The following is a 20,334-nucleotide window of genomic DNA, read 5'->3' on the forward strand; positions in this document are numbered from 1 at the left end:
ATGGGTAAAATCAGTAAAGAGGATTAAGAACACACTTCTCGTGATGAGCACTGAGTAATGCATAGAGATTGAATCATTATATTGTGCACCTGAAGCTAATAGAACACTGTGTGTTAATTATACCTGGATGAAAAAAAAAAACAACAATGAAATAAGTAAAATTAGAGTAAGGCTCGATAATGGGGAAATTCCCACCTTATCCAAAGATACTTGGTTTGTTTATTTGTTAACAACCTATCTACTTAAGAAAACAAACAAAAAAAAAACATTGGCCCTGACTGGAAGGAGTCTGAGGTACAGGATACAAAGCCACAACCAAGGAAAATGGAAAACTGTCTTCCTAGAATGGGGTCCATAAAATCATACACAGAAAATGAGAACTTTTCCTGCTACCTTTGTGCCATCTATGTGGACCACACCACTAGCCCTCACGCCCTTTCTTACCTCTCTCCCGACAAAAGACAATGCTCCAAGGGAGCTGACAGAGCCACACACCTTCATCACTCATGGATATAATTCATTTTATTAATAATACTTATCATTTCACTGCAATAAATATCTACTAAGAACGTACCATGGGCCAAGTGCAAATGCTGGCTCATTCGCGTCACAAGACATCAACTGTGCAACCACACTGGCTAAGAGTACAGATTATTTCTGTCCTCAAAGATACTCAGAGGAGCAGAGATGCTAGCCACGTAAGGGACTGTAATACACACAACCAGAACTAAAACAAATACCAGGTGTACTGGAAAACAAAGGAGCAAGCATTCACCTTTTCTTGGAAGAGTCAATGAGACCTCTCAGAGGAGGAGCCCTATACTGTGCTGTCTTGAAGAATAATTCTTATATCAAGTGGATAATAAGAGGAAGGACCAAGGGACACTCAATAAATACATGTATAAAAAATAAATGAATGGTAGTTTCAGGCAAAAGGACCAGCTGTGCGAAGTCAAGGAGACTTGAAATCAACAGCCTAGCTGACAAAAGGAAACATAAGTCTAGTAGGGAGGTGACGTACTTTCACATCTTCCCAATTTTTCCTTGTGCTGTTACTTTTCTAGGGACTCTTTCCTCTCGAGTCTGCCTCGACATTCCATTGACCACTCAAGGTTCAGTTCAAAGAAGTATCTTAGGCAGAAAGGTTTTCCAATCTCTCGATTACATAGAATCTCTCCCTACTTACATTATGATCTGCTTTTTGGCAAGCTGCCTAGTTTCAGCCACTTACAATCAAGGTCATATTGAGGAAGTTACCAACCCTTCTTGGCCTCAGTTTCTATATGTGTACAATGGGGGTAACAGTGTCAACTTCATGGAGTGGCTGCGGAAATTAAGTGTGAACACACGCATCACATGTTTGGAAGAGGGTCTGCCACATCTCCTGGAAAACATGTAGTAAATGTGAGGCACTAATAACTTCCTGGGTTAACTGCTCAAGGTCATATGGGGGTATGTGACTACAAGTCCATACTATTATCCTCCCTTGATAGAATAAGAAATTAAGGCAGGTTAAGTCTGCTCTGTAAAGACACTGCAGGAAGAGAGAGAATCTATCTCTTGTCCGTCGTGCTTGTTTTGCACACGGTAGGTATCGAACACATAAATAATAAAAGGAGCTGAAATATATAGAATTTACACAATTCCAAGAGATATGTCTGTTGTGCTTGTTTTGCACACAGTAGGTATCTAACACATAAATAATAAAAGGGGCTGAAATATACAGACTTTACACAATTCCAAGCACTCTTAAAAGTCTGTATATAAAACTGGTTAGGAACTGGACCATTCTTTCCCCTTCAACTTTGTCTAAAAAGCACAATATAGCACCTCTCCCTATTCTGTGGGTACTTCCAGCGCCGCCTGTTCGACAAAACTGTGACTGTGTTCAAGTGTTATAAAGCATTACTTGTGGATTACTGAAGTACATCCCGTTATCAATAATGAAAGGAAACCAACATCATTTCAGATAAAAACTTGAATACGGAAGCTGCAGCATGGAGAGCTCATACCATGGCCCAGACTCTGGCATCCCCTTTAATTTTCCAAAAGCCAGAGGTTTGGAATATGCTGTGAAGTAACTCCAAATTATTTAGGAAATTCATTTCTTTGTAATTAAGGAGATTAAAGTCCCCCAGGGCCAGAAACCACGTGACAACTCAAATCATTTTCCCCCAGTAAAAGCTGAGGGACCCTATCAGTTAAATTCAGGCTCGCCTAGAATTTTGAAATGCTTCAATAATGTTTCTTTGCTCCACACAATCTGCAGTAATTTAATATTCCTGAAGTGTGTCAGGTTTTTTATAATGAGCTCTTCAAATCTAAATGTGAATTATGTAACATTCCACTACAGACGTTCTGTCTAGTGAACAGCTTCTAAATGTAAAATTCCGTGTTCAGTGATCGGTGGGGGGGGGGGGGGGGGTTGCAGTTTGGGGAGGCACGAAAACACCAAACCACAAAGCAGAGAAAACAGAAAGGCCTTTAAAAAACAAAAAAAACACAAAAACACACACAATCAAGCACAAAGGCAACACAGTAAAACACCTACTATAACACAAATTCGCGCTTTCTCTCCCCCCACCCACCCAGCTCATAAGACCCTACAGCAGAGTAGCTAACATTTATGAGGGCCCACTATTTGCTGGTACTATGCTATGAACTTCCTTTACTGAATCTTTCAACCACTTGAAGAGTTAGATATTATTTTTTGAAGCTTTAATGTTTTATTTATTTTTTAGAGAGAGAGAGAGAGTAGGGGAAGGACAGAGAGAGACAGACAGACAGACAGACAGACACAGAATCCAAAGCAGCCTCCAGGCTCTGAACTGTCAGCACAGAGCCTGATGCAGGGCTCGAACTCACAAACTGTGAGATCGTGCCCTGAGCCGAAGTCGGACATTTACCTGAGCTACCCAGGTGCCCCAAGAGTTAGATATTATTATTAATTTTCATTTAACAAATAAAGAAAAGCAGAAGCCAGTTTAGTAGCTTGTCCATGGTCACATGGCTATTAAGGGGCACAGCACAGGGCAGGGTATAAACTACTCTTTTTCTCCCTTCATTCAGAATACTCCTAGATGCCCATCAGCTGGTGAGAGGATGTAACAAAATGTGGAATATCCATATAAAGGAGTACTAGTTCAGCCATTTAAAGGAATGAGGTACTGATACATACTACAACACAGATGAACCTTGAAAATATCATGCCAAGTAAAAGAAAACACAAAAGTTCACACTGTTTGATTCCATTTATATGAACTATGCAAAATAGATACATCCAGAGATGGAAAGCGGATCTGTGCTTGCCAAGCACTGAGGGAAGCAGGGAAAGAGAAGCACATGCTTCGTGGGTACAGGGTCTCCCTTGGGGGTGATAAGAAGGTTTTGGAACAAGATAGAGGTGGTGGCTGCACAACACCATAAATGTAATAAATACCACTGAATTGTACATGTTAAAATGTTTAATTTTATTTTATGTGAATTTCCCCCAAATCAAACAAGACCAAAACAAAATAACCTCCAAGCCAGGTCCCACAACCAGATGGAAGCCTTTGTGATATGCTAAGAACACTGCAAATTTCAGTCTATAAGGATAACCCAGGGGCGCCTGGGTGGCTCAGTTAGTTAGGCATCTGACTTTTGATCTCAGCTCAGGTCACGATCTCACAGTGTGTGAGATCGAGCCCCGAGTCGGGCTCTACGCTGACACTGTGGAGACTGCTTGGGATTCTTGCTCTCTGCCCATTCCCCGCTTGCACCCTCTCTCTCAAAATAAATAAATAAACATTAAAAACAAAGATAAAAAAAAAAAGGATATCCCGTAATTAAAACATAGATGAAGAGCGTCTTCCCAGAAGGCAGGTCTCTAGGTTCATGTGGCAGCAATTAAAAGCTGCCTGCCACTACCCACACAGTGATTTTGTGACCTTGGCATTTTAATCAGCTTTATCCAAACTATAAACCACCCAAAACAGGCCATTTATTAACAAGGTGCAAAAGTTTCCATTGGGACAGATGAGGAGCCTGTTTCCTCATCAGTAAAATGGAAAGACCATCACCAAGTATGTAACATGTGGAAGATCAATGAGCAGTCAGGGCAGTAGGTGGGGAGATCTGGGCAGTCAGGAAAAGAGACATAAATCTGCTTGTCTTCACACAAAGAAACACAGGACCAACAAGGCAGAGCACAGCGACATTGTTTTGTTACGTGGGGAAATCGGGGTGGTGATGAGGTGACTGGGTAGAAAGTTATGGCAGAGGGTGATACCTCTCAGAGTACAGCTTTCTGCATAATCTCCCCATTTGGAAGCTATTGTTCTACACACCTGAAAAAATAAATGAACAGGCGTGAGAAGTAGGGGGAAGGCTACGACTGGAAGTGGATTGAGACAAATTAATCCAACTGTATCTCACATGAACATCACAAACACAGTCGCTGAAGGGGTGAGAGAAAGAACTAATCCAAATAATTTATGAACACAGAATCTGACGGTTTACATTCAGTCTTGGGCAGGAGTGTAGCAGGAGGAGCTTCGAAAAAAAAACCCCGAAGTAAAGTTTTTGTTGTTGGTGGTGGTGTTCTGGGCCAAGCAATTGCAAAACTATTTTAGATGTATTACAGGATTGGACAAAGGGAGAAAGTCTTAGATGTTCTTGGGAGCCAAGTTCTCGCTATAAAAGAGAAGACATTAAATTATGGAAAGGGGGAAGCCAGGAAAGAATACTGTAGGGATAGACTGGAAATTGGTGATTTCCAGCAAACTCATGATTTATAAAATATACATGCATCTGTATATGTACGTACGCATACATGCATTTATATAAATATATCTCCTAGCTCTGTCCACTGAACGGGGCTAGAAGCAAAGAGACCCAAGTGACAATGTGGTACGTAATACCTAGATGTTGGTTTTTTACTACCATTTTCCAGTAAAAAGACCCAGGGATTCTTAGAGAAATGGGTGATGGCAGAGCTAGGGCAGGACAGGTGTAAGATGAGCCTGAACTATCTTGTTATTCTATCAAGTAAGGAAGGGCTCAAGAAAAACACAAACAATGGGTTTATGTCACGAGGATACAGAAGCCATCTTGGAGGTGCGATCATCGGCCTAATCTGGAATAATTTTAACACCAATGTAATTTAAGGGTGGTAATAAATAATACGCCACTGGAAAAAAAACACTCCATGAATCCACAGTGATAACAGATAAAAGGAAGAAGGAAAGGCTGTCTTGCTTACAGAAGAACAGGTACCGCCTGGGATATACAGAGGGAGTGTGGAGCATAAAATCAACATTTTGCAACCATCAGAATAAATCTTAGTTAGGCAAGAATCATCCATAAATGCTAAATCCAGGGAAACTTTTGATGAGAAAACATTTGCACATCTTGCACACCTACCGCTTACACTTGTGTGACTGATGATACAATGAGAAATTGAACAACACCTCAATTAGGTTATTAACATTAACATTAACATTAACAAACAGGGGCAGATGGAGATCATGTAATGCCCTCACTAGAATACATCACTACCATGTAGTATTCTGGCCAGGAATCCAATCAGATCATGTATTTAAAAATGAAGGGGGGAGGAGACTGTATCCTTCAAAAATACAGTAATAAAAGACAAAGCACATGTGGGGAGGGACAGAGAGAAGGGAGACAGAATCCAAAGCTTGCTCCAGGCTCTGAGCTGTCAACAGAGAGCCCGATGCGGGGCTCAAACTCACAAACCGTGAGATCATGACCTGAGCCAAAAGTCGGACGCTTAACCAACTGAGCCACCCAGGCGCCCCGGGAAACATTTTAAAAGAAACTAAACAGATACAACAACTAAATGTAACACCTGTATAGGATCCTGTACTAGAGCGAAAAGAAATATTACAAAAGGGATTACTAGATCAACAGACACGTTTGAATATAAATGACATATTAAGTAAAAATAGTGTATCAATGTTATATTTATTCAATTTGATAATTTTCCTATGGTTATGTAAGGGAATATCTGAATTCTTAGGAAAAAGGGCTAAGATATGTGTACCTTGCCTTCAAATGATTCAGGAAAAAAATCACATACATGTATGTATGTACATATGAGCATATGTGTGTGTATGTGTGTATCCATACACATAGAGAATACACAAATAATAAAACGAATGGGATAAAATATTAGCAGTAAGCGAATCTAAGTAAAGGGTATAGGACAGTTTTTATGTATTTTTTATACCTTTTCCTGTCATTTTGAGATTATTCCTAATTTAAAAAAATTCAAAAAAACCAGCTCAGACCCTGGCCCATAAAGGTGTGCAACAAAGCCAGTTCTGGCCTCTCTTTTAAGTTCAAACGCACTCCAGCTCCCTAGATGGCATGCTTTCCAATTCCCAAGGCTAACTGAGGTTAAAATTAGTTTATGGCTGTCAGTTCTTATTACAGATTCCAACTTTACCCCGTATCTGCCTGACTTGGCGGAAGCCTCTGGAATGCAGTTGTTTTGAGCGGCTCTTTTTCTTCCTGAGCTCTGGGCATCCTCTCTAAACTATGCCTCTATGCCATATGTGGCCACCAAGACTTTTCATCTACCTGCCCCCCAGGTCACTGCAAACTCCTTCTTTATGCAGCCGAAGCTAGCCCTTCCCGAATCCTCTCCCTCTTCGTCCGTGAGGCTACAGACTTAGCCTGTCAAACCTTTTTCTATTTTTCAAACATGTCAAGGGCTCCCTGATCTGATCTAGCCCATTTGGAAAATGCCTAAAGTCTGCTCATTCTGCACATTTGTTCTTTTCAGAGCCAATAAAATAGGAAAGAGTGAGGTTTTGCTGGAAGCCACAGGCAGTATTTTATTTGAAGCTGCTGGAGGCATCAGAAGTACAAGTGCTCTAGGAGATTCAACAGAAGCCTACTCAAGGAGACACCTCTGTCACTACTGGAAAAGGCCACCATCCCCACAGCACACACAGCTACCACCTGTTCTGACCACAGAGTTCAAGAAAAATAATACTCTGGCTTGAAACTCTGAAGGCCACAAAGTTCATGGATCGACAGCCCGACTGCTGACCCACCAGAGGCTGTTTTGCCCTAATGGTGTGTGTTAAGAGAGGGGAGAAAAATCAGAGGTGGGGGACATCTCTTTATGTCTTCATTATGTTGTCTGGTGATTATGTTTATTCCGCATTGTGAAAAAATAGAAAAGGAAAGGAACCTCAACTTGCAGAAAGCATTATAGGAAGTCATTCTAACAGAATACAAGAGAATAAATGAGGAAAACTGGAGTGACAGGAAACAAATAATTGGAAATAAAGGCGAAGGTGGAAACAAGGATAGGGCACCAAAAAAAAAAAAAAAAAGCCGTATAGTTGTAGGAAAGAGGCTATAATGGTGCCTACAAGATTCCTAGAGGCCAAAGCAAAGAAGGAAATGTGATCAGTTGTACGTTTCACAAGGTTGATGCTCAAATAAAGCCTGCCCCCCTCCCCCACTTTGAACCAGAACTAGAGAATGAAAAAGACCCATAAGCTTTCATAAAAGCAACACAGCATGTTGTCACGGACATTAGCATCAGCACTGTCTCTACAAAAAACTCTAACAGGGAATTTTCAGTGTAAACTTTTAATTTACACTGAGAACACAATACTAAAGCATAATTTAGTAGTAACAGTTTTAAAAAGAGTGAAAACAATGTGACCCAAGTCATTTTAAATTCTCTATGAATAAAGCATGCTTTCTTTTTCTTTTTTAACTGAAGAGAAAAATAAGTGGGATTTTGCTATACAGCTATCTGGTGGTTTGATTTTCTAAGGTAAAACCTGGAATTAAAAAGGAGCCTGGGTCACTCAGTCGGTTAAGCACCCAACTTCAGCTCAGGTCATGATCTCACAGTTCGTGGGTTTGAGCCCCACATCAGGCTCTGTACTAACAGTGTAGAGCCTGGACCCTGCTTCAGATTCTGTGTCTCCCTCTCTCTCTGCTCCTCCCCCACTCATGCTTATTCGCTCACACTCTCTCTCAAAAATAAGCATTAAAAGAAAATCTGCAATTAAAGAAAAACAATATAAATGGTTTATCAGTTTACTCATCTGTAAAATGGGATGATGCTGGATATCACTTAAAGAATTAGGTGAATGGGAATACATGAAAGCTAAGCAAAAGCTCTTTTGGGAAAATAAAGTGCTATGTTTCAGAAGGCAAACACTGTTATTCAGGTATTGGTCAACCTTCAGCAGGGGGATAACAGGAGGCACAAAATGTGTTTCTTTAATCAAATTCAAAGCTAACAAATGTCAGAACCAGGTTTCATCAATATTAAAGGAATTTATGTGACAGCAACAAAGCATACAAACATTTCATTTAACTAATGGATCACACAGTTTCATTAAGTATTTATTGCAGCATGAAAATTCATTACAATAAACTCTTAAGAGTATCAGAAAAAAACCAAATGTATAAACCTAAAATGATTCCATTAGTGTTTTTAATACTTGGGGCCCCATGTCTACCCAACCTTCTAAAACTCCCACCTCTGATTCTACACAAAGGTTATCAGTAGGTAAAAAGAACCTGAAGCAGTCAGCTGTCCCAGGGGCTGGGCTAGAATCCCGCCTGACTCTACCACTAACTGTCTATATAACCCTAGGCACTTAAGCGACTTGACTATTCTGAGCCTCAATTTCTTCATCTGTAAAATGGGTATCCAGTAGACCCCATAGTGTTCAAACCAGGGAATATGCAGCCCAGAGAGTGCTCCAGAAAATCCATGGGAGTGAAAAAAGAAAACTGTGCAATGTCTACTCATAACTATTTCTATCTAAAATGGGGAAATAGTCTATTACTTAAATATGCAGATTGTATGTATTTGCATGTAAACCGATACGTAAGAATTTATACACTAGTACAGGGTGCAGGCTTCAAAAATTATTCACCGATGGGTGGTAATGACTGGCAGGCGACAGGGGGCCCCCAGGGGTTTAGCTGGGGTGGGGGTGGTGACTGACACAGTTCAGGTGTTTTCAAGATGATGCTAGCCCAGGAATCATGCCAGGAGTGGAGGCCAGTGACCCTGGAGGCAGGAAAGCAAGCTGGGAAAGCCTGCATCAATGGAGCTGGTATGTTTAAAAGCTTATGCCCTTCACGTTTCCTTCCCAAATATGTTGTAGGCAAATGAATCTTCAGAAAAAGAAGAAGCAAACATCTTCAGCACACAGCCATTAAATCAGTTTCTATAAATCAAATCAACTCAACACACACTTCCTAAGCACCTACTCTGTGCACTGCAGCCCCAGTGCTAAATGGGGGGGGGGGGTGGGGAGCAGAGAAACACACCCTTCCGAGGGCAGGGCGCCTTCATCATGGGCGTTTCAGCCAGGATGCTGTTCCTTACTTCAGCCCCACCAGCCAAATGGGGAGGGGGACCACACTGTTTCTTCGCTCTTCACAAACTGAATGCTCTCCACTATCATCCCCGTCCCCTCCACTGTGTGTGTGTTTGAGTAACATGGAACTATTGCTATTCCCTGGGGTCCTGCAGGAAGAAAAGACAAGTTTTTAATGAGGCCCTCCCAGCTGAGGGGCTCTTAAATAAACAAATGCCGCATTTGGCAGCTTCACCTGCTGATTTACCTGAAATATACACTGCCATTGTTTACTCTCCTTTACACAAGCTGCATTTCATTACCTTCAAAGTTGACAGTGGGAAAGACAGCGACACTGGCCAACATCTGTAAGTGGCAAGCCCAATGAGCATGCACCAGGTCCCCAAACTGCCTGGCCTGGAGGGTGGTCCTGGGCAGGGCTCACCCAGAAGCTGTGCGCCGTCTGCCGACAGTCAGGATCAAAATGGCTGTTGGTCGGCTCCTCCTGGGACAGCCCTGCCCGTTGGCTGCCAACAGGTGCCCCCTCCTCCCCGCCCAGAGAGCTGAGAGATGGGTGGCACGCTATCTCCCTTCCCCGACATCCGATTTTAATTCTCCTCTCTCTCTCTAACACCTCATTTTTACCACCCTTCTTTTGAATAAAGGGCCCATCATCTTCCTTTGCTTCACTAATGATTTGCTAGTTCAATCTCAATTACCGTAAAATGGGATACACGGATGGCTCAAATTTTCTCCACAAAAGGATCTGCACTTGACTGGAAGCAACCCAATTTCCACAATTATCTCCCTCACAAAAAGCACACACAACAGTGATAACCGTGGGGCTCTGTTTTCCTGAAGCCATAAATAGGAATGGATGTTCTGACAAAGGAGCTCTTTTTTGTTTGTTTCTTGATTTGTGAATGTATTTATTTGAACCTTCTCACAGAAACATAAAAATTCAATCACACTTGGCAAATGCTGAGCAAATCACCGACATGGAAAGCTGTTTCCTCTCTGTGCAATTTCCTCCTTACTGTTAAACCCAGTCAACTCCTTGAATCTCAGTTCAAACTCCCTTCCGACGGGTAAGGCTTCCCTGACCACGTGCACCCTTCCCTGTGCACACCAACCTGTAGTGATGACAGAGGCTATAGAGCAGAGGCTCCCAAACTTGGCCGCACAATGGGATCACCTGAACAGCTGCAAAGACTATGGATGCTTGTGTCCCATCCTGGGATTCTCATGCAATTGGCCTGAGGTGCAACCTGCTCACTGGGAGGCTTAAAATCTCCCCAGATGGCCTGAATATGCAGCAAATTTTGGGAAGCACAAGCGTCTTCAGGGCCAAGAAGGATCCACTCCCTAGTCTCTGCATTTGGGCCCAGTACTGAACCCCTGAGTTTGAATGCATTCACTGCAAAATGAGACGACTCTGAGAATACATGCCTGACACAGTGAGTATACTACATGACATAATCCACATAAAATGCTTATCACATGACGGTAAGTGTTCTTGGTAGGTGGGGAAAATGCCCTGCCCAAATATGCACATGCCCTAATCATGAGAATATGAGTTAGGTGATTTAGACAGTAAGAACTTAGGCTTTTGAACAGATGAGGTTTTGATGAGATTTGAGGTTTTGAACTGAGGAGACCCTGGAGACACCCTGTGCATAGTCTGCATTTGGACTGGATGCGAACCTTTGGGGCCCAGAGGGTGGACTGTGATAGAATCATGGGCCCCACAGATGTGCACTCTCTAACCCAAATCCTAGCTGAATGCACCAGGAGTTGATTCCTCACCCAAGGACAATTCACTGGCTAACTGAGCAGGCACACTTGGCCTGGCACAAAGAGTTAGATCCAGACCAGGCACGTGAGAAGACATACATACTCTCTCTCTCTCTCTCTCTCTCTCTCTCTCTCTCTCTCTCTCTCTCTCAACAATCTGAACTCATTAGTACAGATTCTGTCCAGTGTTAATGGGAGTAGGAAAGAAAAGACACATGGGGGCAAGCCAAGAGACAGAAAGGGACTGACTCAGCCAAATCATGAGTGAACAGAAGTACAGATTAAGAGAAGCCACCGAGTAGAAAACACATATATAATTAAGAGAGGGAAAGGGATCATTTTCAGTAGTAGCAGTAACTGAGGGTACCCAACGGCAGGGAGTGAACCAAGCCCTATGCAACGGAAACAAGCTAACCTGGTCCTGAGAGATATCCAGGCTCGTTCCTGTTATGAAATCATATTCCAGTCTCTGGGAGGCCAGGCTGTGTGTCGATTTTGAGGCTGCAAAGAGATTCCTCCCTGCCTCACTGCAGAGCATGGCCGCACAGCACCACAGCTCTCCTCACTAGGAGAGGCTGAAGTGTGCTCACCTACACCTCTCATCTGAACCCTGGAATACATCACTATTCAGACTGGGGAGCTGGCCAAGACAGAGAAACACGGGCATCATGCTCTCACAGACTGGCCTTGGGCTTTCAATCATGGCTCCACGAAGTCCCAGATGTGTGAGCCTTGGCAAATCCCTTGAAGTTTCTGAGCCCCAAATGCTATCTCTGTAAAGCTGAGAAATTGGTACCTTACCCCTAACAGTTGCTGAGCAGAAGAAATAAGCTAAGGTAAGCAAATTGACTGATACTACAGGAGGTATTCATTACATATTGTTCACCATCCCCTCCCTCATTTTCATTTGCATTTAATTCTTTGGAAGGAGAAGGGAAAATTTTCTGATATTTCCTATCGTCTACACCTATTAGTTTTCCAATACATGCCTGTCAAAATGAATCAGGAAACAATTACCTAAAACTATTTCTGCCAGGATATGAAATCCGGCATGTTAACTTAACCTGACCTGCAGTCTCCAGTCCAGCACCCCTCCCCAGACTCACAGCTTGGTTCCTCTTCCTCACGTGAACCAAGGGCTACAGCCACACCAGGTGGGTCAGCCCCAGGGCACACCTCGGTCATCCAATGTCACACCTCACCGACTCTAACTCAGTCCATACTTTGAGGTCCCATCAGGCTCAAAACTGTTCCAGAAGAGTTAGCGAAGGGATTATTTACACAAAGGAAGCTGTGTTCAAGGGAAGCCCCCAAAGGACAGTGCAGTAGCACAGGGACAGAAGAGCAGAACTGTTCCCTCTCCTGGTCATGAAGGGGTGAAAGACGGGAGAGGTGACCGGAACCAGAAGGGAAGGTAGAAAAAGTCTTGAAAGGATCAGTGACCCTCAATCTAGAATACAGCAGGCCCGAGGCAACTCAGCCAGAAGAATGCCAAAAAGTGGATCAAAACATAAAGACTTCCCACCCCTCAGCCTACTGCTGGAACTCAGCACTGGCTACTCTGAGAAGAGGCCAGGGAGCCAGGAAGCCCGTGGATGCAGTCCACACAGTTAGCCTTCCGGAGAGAGGGGGGGCGGGGGGGGGGGGGGGAAGGCACAGAACAGCAGAGAGGGCCCCTGGAAGGGGAAGCAGAAGACAGCCAGCTCAAGGTCTAAGGGGAGTCCCTCCTCAATGAAAGATGTTCTGCCATAGCCCATATTCTCCAAAATTCCTTCTTGTCTCCTTCTGACGACATAAAATGGAAGGGAGAAACGGGAAAGGAGAACAGAACTGCATTCGTGAGAACCGATGACAGCCGTGGTCTGTGCTAAGTGTCGTACCTTCCTCATCTCATTAATCTGTTCTAGGGTAGATTCGGATCTAGAACCCAAATGCACCAGCCTCCAAACAACACAACGTTTCCATAAAACCATACTGCCTTGCGTAAATCATCATTTCATCTAGCTGTGTCTTGTCCCTTTATGAGCATGAAGGCTACCAAAGGGCATAGATAGTCTTCTATTTCTCTTGCATATTTCCTCTTGCCCTGGGTATACTGATGAGATGCAAAAAAGTCCCACAAAAATAAATCACAGAATAAATAAAATCACAGAATCTTTAAAATCCCCACAAAATTCTCCTCAGTTTAAAAATAACCTGTTTTGCCATATATTCAGAAGCTTCTTTTCCCTCTTTAAACAGACCCTTTTTTTTTTTTAACACACATCTCATATTGGGATTCACAACTCATCACTCCCACAAGAAATACCCCCAGGCTCCTTGTCTATTCAGGCAAGCACTTGGTAAATTTGGAAAACAGTTTAGATTAATTTCTGCCTGCCAAGTATGAGGATTCTGGGTAGCTTTCTCTTATGCAAAGTTTTAAAAGCAACATTATGCTTAATGAAAACAATAAAATGATTAATAATATAACTGTGGCAGCTCTGTATATCTGACATCATATGTGTGTAATATTACCTGGTGAGTATTTCTAAAAGCCCCCAAGTGCCTTCCTGACGTTTTATCATTAACTTCTTTTGCCTTCTCTTCAGGGTAGCAAAGGTGAGCCAGTGTGAGCTCCATGCGGAGGTGGAGGCCTGAGGCCCAAACAACTGGCTTCGTCCACTCCACACTCACTTCCCATTTTCATTTAACAGGAAGACAAGATGCCTTATCAGAACACAGCAGCGGTGAAAGGAAAGGGTCTCCAGCTTTTCTTAGGAGGGTGCCCTCGGGTCTCCACTTGATACATTCATTTGACACTTCCTTTCCCATGAGTGTCACAGTTGGACAAGTACTTTCCTTTGCACAAACTCATCTCATCTTCATGACAACTCAGGAAGGTACGTCTTGCTGTCCCTATTTTACTATGGCTGGACAAGGAGAGGAGATGGACCATAGGCTTCCCAGAGAGGAAGTGTTGAAAATCGGATGGAATCCATGTCTTCTGAATTCTAAGATCTTTTTTTTGTATCTTGCAAATACCTGACTCCTGGGTGTATATTATGCTTCCTTATAGATGATCAGCTCTAGGGTTAAAATTAATACCATGGGGAGGGGAGTGGAGGTGAGGGTGGGGTGACAGTGAGAGGGCAGGATCTGTTGCTAGTATGTTAGCTAGCCCCAACTCTCCCCTCCGGGTCCCAGCTGGCAAGACCACACCTCTTACACTATTTGCTGATTCTAGGCCATACCTCCATTCCCAACTGCTGAATCTCGATACCTTTGCATCACCACCTGGACCACGGACTGTGGGGCCACTGACCCCAATGTGAGGTCTTTTCCCAATAACGATGAACTTCGGCCTTTGGTCATTCATATTTAGAGTCTAAATTAGGAGTATTCTTTAGGGATAAAAAGACCAAGACAATGATAACAGAATTAACACTCAATGGCTTCCAACAGCCAAACTGGTAAATGAAATACTCCTGATTTTTCATTGGGTTTAACTATAAAAAGTAAGCCAGTCATGATTAGGTTCTCATTAACTACTGGTTTCCAGAAGGCAGCCAGCTAGTCCTGTAAATAGTCATTCACTCAACACTTGTGATTCTCTAGGTATTACCAGCTAATATCCAACCAAAAAGGAAGGGATATATGATCAGAAGAAGCATGAAAAGATCTCTTCCCTCAGGAATTCCAGGAGGAAACACCCACAAAAAAGCACGGAGTTAAAAAAAATGGGGTATCAAATACTCCTTTGAAAAGTATCATGAAAGCTACAAATCCCTTCCCCAAGCTCAAGTCAAGAACTTAAGATGTAAGGTAGGGATTTAAAAAAAAATTCAAAGGTGAAATGTAAAACCAATATATTTTAAAAGCACAATTTAAAAGCCGTCAGTATGATGTGCAATGACTTTTCATCTTTTAACTTTTATCCCACCATTTTGTTGGCACATTGCCATGAAATCACAATAAAGTAAGTTGCTTCTAATAGGATTTTACAGCTAAAAAGTACTTTCACATCTGTGTGTCCAAGTAAAATTCTCTTAATAACCTTGGAAAGTCACAGAATAGGAATCTTGATCGTCATTTTAAAGACTGAGAAACTATGACTCTGCACAGGCAGGTATGTTCCGGAGAGCTCCAGTACTTGTAAGCGGCTGTGTCCAAGTTAAGTTTGAGGTCTTTAGGCATCCAGCCTCCAGTTTTTTGTTTTTTTTGTTTTTTAATTTTTTTTTTTCAACGTTTATTTATTTTTGGGACAGAGAGAGACAGAGCATGAACGGGGGAGGGGCAGAGAGAGAGGGAGACACAGAATCGGAAACAGGCTCCAGGCTCTGAGCCATCAGCCCAGAGCCTGACGCGGGGCTCGAACTCACGGACCGCAAGATCGTGACCTGGCTGAAGTCGGACGCCTAACCGACTGCGCCACCCAGGCGCCCCCAGCCTCCAGTTTTAAAGCTGGACAAGATCTTGGATATCGCCTCAACCCATGGCCTGGAGTCTGCATTTTGGTGATGAAGAAACAGGTCTTAGAGAGATTGAAAGGTTTGCCCAAAGTCACCCGGTTAGCAAATCACATGGAACGATTAGCCAGGTCACCAGATTCCTAGTCTATTTCTGCCACTATAAGCCAATGCATACACCATTCATAACATCATGGAAAGTTCTTCCATATGATTTCCTATTACTAGACAATTTCTAACATCATTCACTTTCGCAGGATTCCTGCTCCAAGAACAAGTTATTTTTGAAATTTCAAAAAGCACATAAGAAACCTTTAAAAGAATTAAAGAGCAGTGAGACTTCTGCACACACTGTAGAAGGAGCCCTCTGTTCAAAACATAATTTACCAAAGCTCAGCTTCACAGAGTGACATTCCAGAAAGCATTTTCCTAGAACCTGAGGCACAGGCGAGAAAGAGCTCGGAGAACCATCTCCTACCCAGGGGAAATAACCTCAGCATGCTAAAAGCAAACAAAACCTAACAACCTGAGCAAATTAATTTCTAATAAAGAGCTCTACTCAGAGATGAAAAAAAAAATTAAATTAAACGTTACATTACCCATGTGGTCATGTTACAAAGCTCAGCTCCTGGAGACAGCTGTCCTGGCTCTTGTAGAAGCTCAGAGCCACCCCACAAAGAAGAAAGGACAAAGTACGCGGCTGGGATCACAATTACAGAGTCGGCAACTGCCAGAGAAGAGGCTGGGCAAGGCATAATCACATGGGGAGAAGCAGTTACATGTTCAGCCATCAACATCACCAGGGCAAAGGGCATTCAAACACAGGCCCCCTCTCCTCCGAATGCATTTTTTTTACTCATTCAATCAACACATCGTTTAATTTCCTGACTATAGGCTGTTTGCTACGCACTATTCAGTTCTGGGGTTGCGGTGTTTGTCTTAGTGGAGGACGGCAGCTGGTAACAAAGGAAGAAGTACACAGTATATCAGATGTTGGGAAATGCTATGAAGAGAAATACGGAAGGGGAGGGAATGAGAAGTGCTGGAAGGAGGTACATTTTTTTAAATGAGTAGTCAAAGGAGTCCTCACTGACATGATACTGCATCATAACTTAAGAAGGCAAAGGTGCGTGCCATACAGATCGCTATCTGAGGGAAGAACATTTCAGGCAAGAACAGTAAGCCCCAAATCACTGAGGCAGAAAGAAGTATTTCTGAAGAACAGTGAGGTGGCTAGTAAGGAAGAGAGGGAAGACGGAAGTTAAGGGTGAGGGCAAGAGCTGGAGGCCAGAGCCACAGCCTGGAAACACAACCACAGGGTCTCTGCTCTCAAGGAGACTACAATCTAGCAGTAGTTCTGACCATAAGGTTTGGTTTTTCAGAACTGGCTTCCTCAGTTACTAGTCATGCGATCCTGGGAAAATAAAACTTTGTTGAGACTCCATTTACTCATTTACAGAACCAGAACAATAATAATCTCATCTCCTCCATCCCACTAATCCTACTTCTGAATCATCCCTTAAGATGTTTTCAAAATGCTAGACTCCCGTGTTTCATCTCTCTTCCTCCACAGAACCACCACACGGGTTTAATATTTTCATTATTTTCACGTTACAGACAAAAAAAAAAAAACAGATATGGAGAGTGAAGGTCTTGCTCAAGAAAACACAGGCAGTGTTACAATCAGGATTTGAATGCAGGCCTTTGTGATTTTAAAAGCCACAACCCTGAGTTGCTTGTGTTGTGGGTCCAGGAAATGCATGGCTAGAAGTGAAGTGTGGTAATGGGAAGGGCCACACGGCCATGTCATGGCTGTGGCTGCCCTGGAGACAGTGTGTTCCGTGGCACAGTGGAACCAAGTGTTCTCTCCCATCATGAGAGCTGGGCAGTCCACGTGGGGAGGCTCCCCAACCCAAGGGTACCAAGATTAAACCTGTGTGACTTCTCTCGGTGAGTCTGGGTTCCAGAAGCATGATCATGCTGGGAAACCGAGGCAGCCATCTAGGTCATTGAATCTCTGAGACTTAGAGAGTCAAACTTCAAGGAAAAAAAAAAGAGAAAGAGAGACAGAAAGACATCAAACTCTCTTGTAGTGATCTCAGAATGACGGGTTATTCCTTCTCAAAAGGAAGACTTCCTGCCTTCAGCCCACCTGAAGGAGAGGAAAGTACATCATTTACGCTGTTCAGCACATGTTTATGGCACTGGACCTTGTTCCCAATAAATTAAGATTCAGTTCAACTCATCACAAGGTCACATTTTCTGGTTGCTTTTCTCCCTGGAATGTCTCACATCATTTATTTCCAACAGGATCTATTATATCCAGGTCAAGATCACCAACGGACACCTCAACTCAAGCCGATTTAACTCGATACTGTGTCAGTATGCTGTATTTATGCATCTTTCCCTTTCTTCTCAGTTGATTTGAAACAATGGCAACAATAGCATGATGGTGATGACGAAGATAAAAATCACAGACCATGAGGTAAAGTTGGTCTCAAGCTTAATTACTGGCTCTAAACATACTGCTTCTTAACTTGTCTGAGCCTAACTTTCTCATCTCCAAAATGTAATATGAAAATTTGCCTTGTTGTATTATCATACAGGAAAAAAGTATATAAAGGTACATGATAGTTTCTTAGTAACTGAGAGCTATTATTCTCCATTAACATGAAAGCCAGTAAGATTTACATGGCAGTTTTCCATCCATGATTTCATTTGATCCCCACAACAAACCCCCAGCCCTTAACTTGGGGTCTTCCACTTGGTAGGTTGCTCAAAAGCTAGAATCTCAAACTAGGGTAAATTAATTAATTAATTAATTAGTTAATTTTTAATATGAAATTTATTGTCAAATTGGTTTCCATAAAACACCCAGTGCTCATCCCAACAGGTGCCCTCCTCAATGCCCATCACCCACTTTCCCCTCCCTCCCATCCCCCATCAACCTGAGTTTATTCTCAGGTTTTTTTTTTAATTTTTTTTAAAATTTTTTTTTTCAACGTTTATTTATTTTTGGGACAGAGAGAGACAGAGCATGAACGGGGGAGGGGCAGAGAGAGAGGGAGACACAGAATCGGAAACAGGCTCCAGGCTCTGAGCCATCAGCCCAGAGCCTGACGCGGGGCTCAAACTCACGGACCGCGAGATCGTGACCTGGCTGAAGTCGGACGCTTAACCGACTGCGCCACCCAGGCGCCCCTATTTTCAGGTTTTAAGAGTCTCTCACGGTTTGGCTCCTTCCTTCTCTAACTTTTTTTTCACTTTGCAGGCACCTGCTGTTTCTGTGGAAAGAACGCTTAGCCTAAACGTCAGAGTGGGGTAGAGCCAGTTGAGGAGAAGCCTTTAGGGTATAAGAACACAGGTTTAGGACTGGTCTGTGCCCATCTCCCCTGCACGGCTCTGAGCAAGCTGCAACTTCTTGAGCCTTCCCAGAGTCCCCATCTTGTGACGGTCAGAGGCCCCAAGCACTTTGTCCTCCATGGCCCTTTCCACCATAAAGAAATGTTAAAAATTATATTCTGGGACTAAAAGGTCATTTCTTTTTCTGATTTGAAGAGAAATCAAAACATTTTTGTGGGCTCCTGAAAGTACTGTGAGGCCTGAGGCACGGTGCTGCCGTGCTAACAGCTAGGTCGACCACGGTTCCTTCGCCAAAAAATACAAACTGTTGGCACCTACTTCCCAACACGTTCTGAGCATTACTGGTTTAACCTGTAATGCGCCTCGCACCACGCATAGTATCCAGCAGCCACTCAGTGGCTCTTAATATTGTACCATTGTTATTACTCAGAAAATGTAACTTAGCCATTCTTCAAAGAAAACAGGATTATGAGCCATTTGGAAGAAGAGGTGTGAGTTTGTTCACTCTGTGACTTACTCTTTATCAACGCCTCGAAATCTCCCAATAGCTGTGCAACATGGGCATCACTCAATAGATGCACATACTGAATAATGACAGTGAGCTCAAAAGGAAACATCTTCCCACCGAAGAGATACTTTATGGAAACTGCCTTTATTTGCTATGAATTTTTTGAAAATATAAAAATATCAGAACACTTTCAAAAAAAGTCAATGCCCCTGGTTGTATGGGCTGACACTGTAGCTGGGGCACAGAGCTCTGGGAAGTCCGCTGCACTTGGGAAAGCCAGGCGTGGCCCTGCAGATCTGACTCACTCCCAACAGAGACCTGGCAAGTCCTTCACACTACAAGCCCCAGCCCCCTTTTACTACAGCAGGGACCTACGAGAGGGATGACGTGAGGCTCAAAGATTCCCTAAGCAATTTCCCAAGGTTTCCCACAGAACTCTATTCCTTAAGAATGCTTTTTAAAAATAAGTAAGGGCGGGGCACCTGGGAGGCTCAGTCAGTTAAGTGCCAGACTCTTGATTACAACTTAGGTCATGATCCCATGGTTCATGAGTTTGAGCCCTGCATCAGGCTCCACACTGACAGTGCAGAGCCTGCTTGGGATTCTCTCTCTCTCTCTCTCTCTCTCTCTCTCTCTCTCTCTCTTCCTCTCTCTCTGCTCCACCCCTCTCTCATAAATAAATAAATAAATAAATAAATAAATAAATAAATAGATAGATAAATAAATAACCTAAAATAAAAAATAGGTAAGGGATGGACAGATGGAATGAAGGACAGATGGAAGGAAGGTTGGGAAAATCCACAGTTAAATAGTTCTGAAAGTACTTCATAAGACAGTGGTCCTCAATCCCTTGAAAAATCATACCAAAGAT

The 20,334-nt window shown here is 43.0% G+C and overlaps 1 protein-coding gene across 11 annotated transcripts in view; it reads right to left on the minus strand.

The window, feature by feature from the left end:
- The window catches only part of DAB1 (DAB adaptor protein 1), a 1,144,406-nt gene that overhangs the window by 281,224 nt on the left and 842,848 nt on the right, over nucleotides 1-20,334 (minus strand). The window contains exon 1 of one of the 11 annotated variants that reach the window (XM_043575096.1): nucleotides 16,192-16,294. The exons of the other annotated variants lie outside the window; for them this stretch is intronic. The gene's annotated coding sequence lies outside the window, so the exon portion shown is untranslated. Of the gene's footprint in view, nucleotides 1-16,191; nucleotides 16,295-20,334 lie in introns of those variants that run through there. 11 annotated transcript variants of the gene reach the window in all.

The sequence above is a fragment of the Prionailurus bengalensis genome, chromosome C1 (genome assembly GCF_016509475.1).
Source record: "Prionailurus bengalensis isolate Pbe53 chromosome C1, Fcat_Pben_1.1_paternal_pri, whole genome shotgun sequence".
NCBI classification, from domain to species: Eukaryota; Metazoa; Chordata; class Mammalia; order Carnivora; family Felidae; genus Prionailurus; species Prionailurus bengalensis.